This window comes from Sinocyclocheilus anshuiensis, unplaced genomic scaffold (genome assembly GCF_001515605.1).
Source record: "Sinocyclocheilus anshuiensis isolate Anshui unplaced genomic scaffold, SAMN03320099.WGS_v1.1 scaffold63, whole genome shotgun sequence".
Lineage (NCBI taxonomy): Eukaryota > Metazoa > Chordata > Actinopteri > Cypriniformes > Cyprinidae > Sinocyclocheilus > Sinocyclocheilus anshuiensis.
Window position 1 is genome coordinate 2,154,307 of NW_015552625.1, and position 10,461 is coordinate 2,164,767.

Sequence of the window (10,461 nt, forward strand, 5' to 3'; positions counted from 1 at the left end):
ACTCCTGAGGACAGACTTAGGGACACATTTAAACCTGATGATTCCTTTTTTCTTTCAATAAGTAAGTCACCTGCGTTGGGAAGTCAAGATGTTTGCGGTCCATTTGCTGTCCTTCTACTTCTCAAAGCTTCAGGAGGATCAGATCAAGAAGGTAATTGTTCATAAAATCTCTTCACTTGTTAAAATATGTTTTTAGACATGGTGTCTATCAGAAGTTTCTACAAAATAATGCCCTGTATGCATTGATAAAGTATTTTGCTTTTTATTCACTTATTGTTTTGGTGTCTGTGATGTTCTTTGCTGTTTTGTGATTTTCTGCGCAGACAGTGATCAGTGAATTGTCAGATGTAGCCTTGTATTCAAGATGAATGTGATTTCACTGCGGCCTGTGGAATCATTAACTCTTCTCACACATGCTTTCTGTGGCCAGATAAATGACTGCATGAGGAGAGAGAGAGGACCTTGACCTACTCATCTGCATTTATTGAACTGATTTTCATTTCCATAAAAGTTCACACCTTTTGTGAGCCAAAATTTAAACAATGACTATTTTGTTGTAGATTTGTCTTTTTTTTTTTTTTTACTATTTAATCTCTCCCTTTCAGTAGTACTATGCAGTTATCTGTTATACTTCACCAGTTAAAGACACACCTACTCACTCTTTATTATTACATTTTATAATAACAGTAAAGTCATCGAAGCGCTGCAGTAACACAAAAGGAAGGATGGGAATTATATAGGGAGCAAAAGTACATCCAGTGATCCTTTTTAAACAGTATTGAAGGAGTTCCTATGAATGCTGGATACTTGTTCCACTGCTTTTCCTTGATATGTTCATGTATGTCGAATAAATATATAAATAAAAAATATATATATTTTTTTTAAAGAGCTCTATAGACAGCTTAAATTCGACTGCAAAACTAATCTCGAGTGTTCAAGTGTAAGCCTTTGGATCAAATGTATGTCCACGTGTTCATGGATAGTTAAGACTTGTCATTTTACAACAGTATCATTTTTATCGCCAGAAACACACCTACATTATCTTTCAATATGTTATATCATTGCATGTCACTGATAGTATTACTTTTTGCTTGGTCATTTTCACATTGTCATTTCTTCAACATGTTGAAATACATTTTAATATTGTTATTTCTCAATATTTTGTCTATTTATCATTTGTTTTACCCTGTTATTCAGTCACTTATTCCACAGCATTTCATTTTATTCAATGTTTGGAATAAGAAAGTGTGAAGGAAACAAAGCCAGGCATGAGAAGAGAAGACAAAACTTGCAGTGTTTAAAATAATTGTGTTTCTCAACAGGTAGACCGATATCTGTACGCAATGCGTCTGTCAGATGATCAGCTCGCGGATATATCAGCTCGGTTTCGACGGGAGATGGAGAAAGGACTGTCAAATGAGAGCAATGCTACAGCTGCAGTGAAGATGCTGCCGACCCACGTTTATTCCACACCTGATGGCTCAGGTACACTGACATACACATTAACTATTTCCACATGCACCAGAAAAGGCAGAACCACTGCAATTGAGACATATTAAATAATTAAAATTTGTTAATGTAGCTTTAGATATTTTCCCTTTCATATATTTCTACTGCAGAGAAGGGTGAGTTTCTGGCACTGGATCTGGGGGGTTCAAAATTTAAGGTGCTACAGGTAAAGGTTTCAAAAGATGGGAAGGGGAAAGTCCAGATGGAGAGTGAAACCTTTCCCATCCCTGAAGAGATCCTTAATGGCAGAGGAACTGAGGTGATCATCGCTTCACAAATATGAGTTGTAACAATAAGGAATCCATTGCAGATTACAAGCTGTTTCCAGTGGATTATGATTATGACATTAATAAGAAAAGACTGAAGAGACTTTGGAATTAGTTCTCATAATTATACCAATGCAAATATAGCAATTACGTATTTATTCATGCACTGCTCTTGTGCAATAAACAATGAAAGCTGACTTTGATCCTGAATGAACGGCAGATTATTCTAACTGAAAATGTATTTCTCTTGCAGCTTTTTGAGCATGTGGCAGAATCTTTGAAGTCTTTTCTACAGCAACACCACATTAATCACACAAGAAAACCTCTCGGCTTCACCTTCTCTTTCCCATGTGTGCAGTCCAAAATAGATGGTACTACAGGTAAAGGTTTCAGAAGATGGGAAGGGGAAAGTCCAGATGGAGAGTGAAACCTTTTCCATCCCTGAAGAGATCCTTAATGGCAGAGGAACTGAGGTGATCATCGCTTCACAAATATGAGTTGTAACAATAAGGAATCCATTGCAGATTACAAGCTGTTTCCAGTGGATTATGATTATGACATTAATAAGAAAAGGCTGAAGAGACTTTGGAATTAGTTCTCATAATTATACCAATGCAAATATAGCAATTACGTATTTATTCATGCACTGCTCTTGTGCAATAAACAATGAAAGCTGACTTTGATCCTGAATGAACGGCAGATTATTCTAACTGAAAATGTATTTCTCTTGCAGCTTTTTGAGCATGTGGCAGAATCTTTGAAGTCTTTTCTACAGCAACACCACATTAATCACACAAGAAAACCTCTCGGCTTCACCTTCTCTTTCCCATGTGTGCAGTCCAAAATAGATGAGGTACAGTTGAACTCCAACAGGTTTATATAAAACTTAATGTTAATTCAGCCTGTTTTAATTCAATCAATGTGCTCAAGTCAATAAGATGTTGATTAAAGGTGATCTTTTTATCAGTACACCAGTGAAACAGAAGAAGATACATTCATATCAGCTGATCTCCTCACTGACACATTTTGTTTGTGTCAACACAGGGTGTCTTGCTGTCATGGTCAAAGAATTTCAAGGCTAGAGGTGTTCAAGGGAACAATGTGGTGCAGTTATTACGGAAAGCCATTCAAAAAGTTGGGGTATGAATACCATTTTCTTCTATCACCGTTTGCATTGAATAAAATGTGAAAACTACTCTAGGTAGAAGTCATAACTGTAGCCAGCTGAGGTTTTCTGTTGTGTGTGTGAAGGATGTTGACGTGGATGTCCTGGCTATGGTCAATGACACAGTGGGGGCCATGATGACCTGCGGATATGATGACCAGAACTGTGAGGTGGGGGTTATTATAGGTAAGGCCTCACTGGACACTTTTCTCACAATTTAAAAAGAAATATAATGTACTGCTTCAAATGGCAGAAGACCTTTAAAACTTTTCTTTACATGCAAAGATAAGGAAAAATAAATGTTTAATTTTCGCCTTGCATTTCTTCAGGTACCGGCACTAATGCTTGCTACATGGAGGAAATGCGACACATTGATCTGGTGGAAGGAGATGAAGGCAGGATGTGTATTAATACTGAATGGGGAGCATTTGGAGATGATGGTGTGCTTGATGATTTCATCACAAGCTTTGACCGTGAAATTGATGCCGCCTCAATTAATCCAGGAAAACAGCTGTAAGTGCTTATTAATGGGCAAGTCTTCAGACTGCTTTAACACAGAGGTGCCCAAACCAGAGCCTGTGGGCCAAAGTCGGCCCATAATGACCTCTGATTTGGCCTGTCATGCCATATTACAAAAGCAGGAAAAAAGGTGCAATTGAAACATTGAAACTGCCATTAGCTCTGTTTACATCCAAAGATGCGAATTTAATTTATGCGCAAAACTGGAATATCGCATAAAACATTTGCAAATAAAGCACTGTTTCCATCCAATGAGTCAAAGAGAACAAAATCGTCACTTCCTGATAAACTGGCACTAAATATCACTAAGAAAAGTAGTTGAAGCCACTGAATATAATAATTTTCATATATGATATATTACTTGCGCCTCAGAGCGAGCAGACGAAACACAATAAATGCTGTCATTGCTTTTGGAGGTGGATGCCTACTGTTTAGGAACGCAGTCGTGTAAGACAATTAAACAGAAATACTTTGATGACAGACTTTGCTCAGGCATTTCAGAACGACCATAACAACATTTCAGATGCAACTGTGCGCATGTTTTTTTATGTGATACTCCAAAATGCGCATAAAAATAGGTGGATGGAATCATAGCTATTAAAGCTAAAAATTAAAAATTTATGTTTTTGCTTTTTTGCATTAAAGTGTACAGAATATAAATGAATTTGATTTAAAAAAAATATTTAAATATAATATAGTTGGATGTAATGCAGTATTTAACTTTAGTCCCAAGTTTTTAATCATTTAATAATTTTAATCAAAAATCAAGTTTTATTTTTGGACCTTCATAGTAAAAAGATTTGGGCACCTCTGATTTCAGATTATTCCTAAAATGTCAGAATCAGAAGAATCAGAATTTATTGCAAAGTATGCTTGCGCATACAAGGAATTTGTTTTAGTGACATAAGCTTCCAGTATACAGAGACAGCAACAACACACAGACAATAAAAAATAAGATGAGAATAAAAAAAAAAAATACACATATGTAAATATAGACAAATATTGAAAAATAAATCGAAAAATAAATAAATTGTATGTACAGTTGTGCTATAGATGATAGAATGGAATAGAATAGAAAATATAAACTATATAAATGGATCTTAAATGGGTTAAAATAAGCATTATTTTTTTGTGTGTCTATGCGGAATCCTATGCCTAACCTATTATGACTGATTTAAAGTTCTAAATCTTCAAGTTTTAGTGATTATTTGAGAATTTTCCTTTCGGAGTAGATTAGATCAGCATGAATTTCCATCCTGGCTCAATCTAGTTGGTGGTTAGTGCTGGTCTAGATGAGGTTTAAATGTACATATTCTAACTGAGGATGTTTCCAGGTATAAAGGCGGTTTGGAGAACACTAAGGAGATCCTTGAAGACCTGGGTCTAAATCCCAGTGAAGATGACTGCATTGCTGTCCAGCATGTTTGTACCATCGTCTCCTTCAGGTCAGCTAATCTGGTTGCTGCCGCTTTGGCTGCCATTCTGACACGAATCCGAGAAAACAAGAAGCTGAAAACCCTTCGGACCACAGTAGGAGTGGATGGGACGGTCTACAGAACACATCCACAGTATGTCAGCTCACCTTCAAAAAATGTAAAACCCAAGGAGGTTTAGTATGAAATCGGATTGAAGTTGTTTTAAAACCCACAACTTGTGTCTGAATTTCAAAGGTACCCCAAGAGGCTCCACAAGGTGGTCCGTCATCTGGTGCCAGACTGTCATGTTCGTTTTGTGCTGTCAGAAAGTGGCAGTGCAAAAGGTGCTGCCATGGTGACTGCAGTAGCTCAGCGGCTAGCGTCCCAAAGAAAGGAGATTGATGATACTCTCGCGACCTTCGCCTTGAGCCCCACACAGCTTCAGGAAGTGAAGGCGAAGATGCGCGTGGAGTTGGAACGAGGCTTGAAGAAAGACTCCCATCCCACTGCCTCAGTCAAAATGCTGCCCACATATGTTTACAGGACTCCAGATGGGACAGGTAAACTACCTAGTTTATAGCAATCATGGTGAAAACTTGAAAACTTTTTTTGTGAGTTATTTATTTTTAGCAATATAATATAATATAATATAATTAGTGCTGTCAAAATTAGTGTGTTAACGCAGGCGATTAATTTTTCCAGTTTTACGGCGTTAAAAATATTTAACACAGTTAACGCAGGTGCAGAGCTAGGGTTGGCCACCCCACTCAACTGCTGCTTCTGTCTTTTTTTTCTTGACAAGAATTGCATTTATTTAAACACGATGACTTTACGACAACATCAAACGGGAGACTTTTCAGACACGCACGCCACTTGTCAAACAAGCGTGGAAATGGTACAGGTGACAAGGGCACTTCAGACACAATCTGTATTGTAAAAAGTGCTATATAAATAAAGATGAGATGTTGTCAGGCCATATGCCAGTAAAAACAAATTTCCCTGTCCTGTTAGCCGTTATACTGAATTACGCTATATTGATGTGCGCATGCCCAGTAGTTTTAGATGTATCCCTTCTAACCTTAACCATCAGTAGTATTGGTATCAGCGATACACGCCTTCAGTCATAAAAAAAGATGCCACTAAACAAATATTAAAAATATATTGTCTTTATGTTGTTTCTACATTAATTTGAAGATTTAATGTGAAATTATTGCAATATAAAAGTATATTTAAAAATGTTAATGTTGGGATTAAAAATGTGCGATTAATTAGTTAATTTTTTTTAATCGATTGACAGCACTAAATATAATATACATTCTCCAAACAGCTTGTCCTATTTAGGGTTGAGGAGATGCAGACTATATATTGTTAAACATTTTATTATTTTGATTTCATTTATATATTCAGTGGGAAACAATAGATGTGATGATGTGAATGTCATTGAATGTTGTTACTTTCACAGAAAGAGGAAAGTACCTTGCCTTGGATCTTGGCGGAACCAATTTCCGCGTGTTGGTGGTTAAGATTCGTACCGGTATGCGAAATTCAGTCCGGATGTATAACAAGATTTATGCCATTCCACTGGAGATCATGCAGGGCACAGGAGAGGAGGTGAAACACTATCAATCATTTTAGTCCAAATGAATACATTAGTATCACATATTTAACATCATTATACTGTGTAAGGTCAGAAATGTTAAGCTACTTTCATATTTGTTTAAATAAAATATTATTATTTCAGTTGTTTGACCACATAGTTCAGTGCATCTCAGATTTCTTGGACTATATGGGGATGAAGAACACTCGTCTGCCACTTGGCTTCACCTTCTCTTTCCCATGTAATCAGACAGGTATTGATAAGGTAAAAAAGCACTTTGGGTTATCAGAGGTCACTTCAATTGTCAATATGATTCTCGTAACAAGGCTTAAAACAAACTGTTAAAGCACACAAATGCTACTCTCAATTGATCATCCTTGCCATCCAATTGTTTAGGGAGATCTGGTCTCCTGGACAAAAGGCTTCAAAGCGACAGATTGCGAGGGGTATGATGTTGTGGATATGCTGAGAGAAGCCATCAAAAGACGAAATGTGAGGGGAAGAAAACATCACGTTTTTTTGCACATGACATGCTCATTCACTTACAAAGAAGCACCATTATCTTTCATGTTAATTAATGTTCATAATCAGACTTAATCAAATGCTTTTTTTATATATAAATAATTATAATGTAGCCTATAATTCTTTGATTTGAATGAGATTTTAATTTTTTGTGCTACTGGTGTTTATATTGGTGTGATCATGATTAAATTTCTTCTTTCAGGAATTTGACCTTGATATCGTTGCTATAGTGAATGACACAGTTGGCACAATGATGACATGTGCATATGAGGACCCTAAATGTCAGATTGGTCTTATTGCTGGTACGTATTAATGTGGTGTTTCAATGAGGCTGTATGATAACTGACAACTGCCCTGCTGATTATAAACCAACACACACAAAGATTATAGTATGCAGCATGTCAACACATCTATGATTCTTAAATCTGCAGGAACGGGAAGCAATGTGTGTTACATGGAGGAGATGAATAACATTGAGTTTGTGGAGGGTGATGAAGGGCAGATGTGCGTGAACACTGAGTGGGGAGGATTTGGAGAAAATGATAATACTGAGGACATCCGGACTAGATACGACAGAGAAGTGGACGGAGGCTCACTCAATCCAGGAAAACAAAGGTAAAGATAACCATTTTATATGGCATTATTTTCCATTGGTTATTTAAACAGTTGTGCAAGTGCAATCCAAGTTTTGCATTTGTCCACATGGAGGCAGTATACGATCAGGATTTTCATGCAGGAAGCATGAAAACAGTGTTAGCAACCTGTTGTAATGCACATAGCCTTTTATGGGCAAAAAGCAAAAACAAGTGGCATTAAAATAGTATTTAATTACTTTGTCATTATTGTGAAGACTATAATTTAATTATAGATTTATGTTTATGAATTAAATCGTTTTACTTTAAATATAACTAATCTACTACTATTATTTTTATTACTTTAAAGTTTTTAAAATATATACAAAGTGTCGGGTTTTCCAAATATAAACTGATCTTATCCTCTCATTTCCAGGTTCGAAAAGATGACCAGTGGAATGTATTTGGGAGAGATTGTAAGGCAGATCCTCATTGATCTCACAAAGCGTGGTCTTTTGTTTCGTGGTCACATCACAGAGAGACTGAAGACCAAAGGCATCTTTGAGACCAAGTTCCTCTCACAGATTGAGAGGTACAGTAGCCATTTATGGCATAAATTTATTGAACACATGACTGACCTCAGCTCCCTAAATATTTTGGTATTTACTTTATATCTTAGTTGATGTTGTTCAGACTACTCTGTCATATTAAAGATGCACTAGCATGATACTAAACATTTTTTTTTTTTTAAATCAAGTTTTTAAATGAAGAAAAAAAGGAGTGCACCTTTAATAATAGGCTTTTAATCTTTTAAAGTCATTTAACTCTCTTTCCTTCAAACTTCTAAGTGAATAAATGCAACATATATTTATTTTGCCTCATGCTTTGGCTTCTTTTATTTGCCTAGTGACCGTTTGGCTCTACTGCAAGTGAGGTCTATTCTGCAGAGTCTGGGCCTGGACAGCACATGTGATGACAGTATTATTGTAAAGGAAGTGTGTGGAGCTGTTTCCCGTCGAGCAGCTCAGCTCTGTGGAGCAGGAATGGCTGCTGTTGTAGACAAAATCAGAGAGAACCGTGGGCTGGATCATCTGGAGATTACTGTGGGAGTGGACGGCACGCTTTACAAGTTGCATCCACAGTAAGTAAAGATTAGTGGAACATCTTTACATTTACATTTGATTAGTGTTTGATTCATATCCTAAACTTGACACGTCACTTTTCGTGACAGCTTCTCCACGATCCTAAAGGACACTGTCAGAGAGCTTGCGCCCAATTGTAAGGTGGATTTCATCCTATCAGAGGATGGCAGTGGGAAAGGGGCGGCCCTGATCACAGCGGTAGCACAGCAGCATCATATAGAGAAACAAGAACCTCACTAGATGCTCACACTGGGTTTCTTCGAGGGCTGATATGTTGTTTTAAGAGTTCAGGTTTCTTAAGTAATCATGTAGATTCATCAAATGACAACGCTCACAAATTCTTGCTCATTTTGCAGCTTGCATATAAAATGATATCTATTTTTTGCATTTAACAATATGTGACCCTGGACCACAAAACCAGTCTTAAGTCGCTTGGGTATATTTTTAGCAATAGCCAAAAAAACATTGTATGGGTCGAAATTATCGATTTTTCTTTTATGCCAAAAATCATTAGGATATTAAGTAAAGATCATATTCCATGAAGATATTTAGTAAATTTCCTACCGTAAATATATCAAAACTTAATTTTTGATTAGTAATATGCATTGCTAAGAACTTCATTTGGACAACTTTAAAGGCGATTTTCTCAGTATTTTGATTTTTTTGCACCCTCAGATTCCAGATATTCAAATAGTTGTATCTCGGCCAAATATTGTCCTATCCTAACAAATCATACATCAATGGAAAGCTTATTTATTCATGTATAAATCTCAATTTTGAGAAATTGACCCTTATGACTGGCTTTGTGGTCCAGGGTCACATATGTGCCATCGGGTGCATTGGCAGAAAAGTGTTCGTTTATTACTTTTTATTATTATTATTTTATTTTAAATGTATTAATTAGTGCAATAAAGACTGCACTGATGTTCACGGTGTTCAGCATCGTTTTACTCTCACTGTACATTGCCTCTTTGAAGGCCTTTTTTCTCGTTGTCCTTTTGTTCAGACTCAGTGAGTGGTTTGCATGGCCAGTCAGAGTGAAAGGCTCACAGAGGCCAAACTAAAGGGGGCAGTGGCTGTGTGCAGAGGAATGTCATGACAGTATTGGCGCTTTTCCACTGCGTGGTACGACTCGGCTCGGTACGGCTCAGTACGGTACGGCACGGCTCTGTGATGGTGTCTGAGTAGCTTGGAGACTAAACAACCATATTGAATCAGCAACTGCTACTGTACTTTGAAAAGCTTTTTTTTTTTATTTGAGTAGTAGAATCAAATTAGAATCAAATTCAAAGGTTTTTTTTCTGGACTGTGAAAATGACTTAAATATTTTATTTAAAACTGAATTTTTTAAGGAACAGTTAAGGAAAGTCAACATTTTCATTCAGTGTGTGTGTGTGTGTGTGAGAGTGGACCTTGTTTATGATACTTTTTTTTTGAAGATCCAGTCCACATTCATTGTAATTCTAAGGAAAAGAGTGAGCAGTACACTACCGTTCAAAAAATAATTATACTTTATTCAGCAAGGGTGCATGAAATTTATCAAATCTGAAAATGATTGTTACAAAATATTTCTATTTCAAATAACTGCTGTTCTTTTAAACATTACATTTAGCAAATAATCCTGTTAGCAAATAATCACTGTTTTAACTGTATTTTTCGACCAAATAAATGCAGCATTGGTGAGCAAAAGAGACCCTTTTTTTCAAAAACATTTCAAAATCTTACCAACCCCAAAATTGAACAGTACTGTATAT

General features: G+C 36.5%; 1 pseudogene; it reads left to right on the top strand.

Moving 5' to 3' along the window:
- LOC107666461 (putative hexokinase HKDC1) lies at positions 1–9,133 on the top strand (annotated as a pseudogene).
- Positions 9,134–10,461: the final 1,328 nt, after the last annotated feature.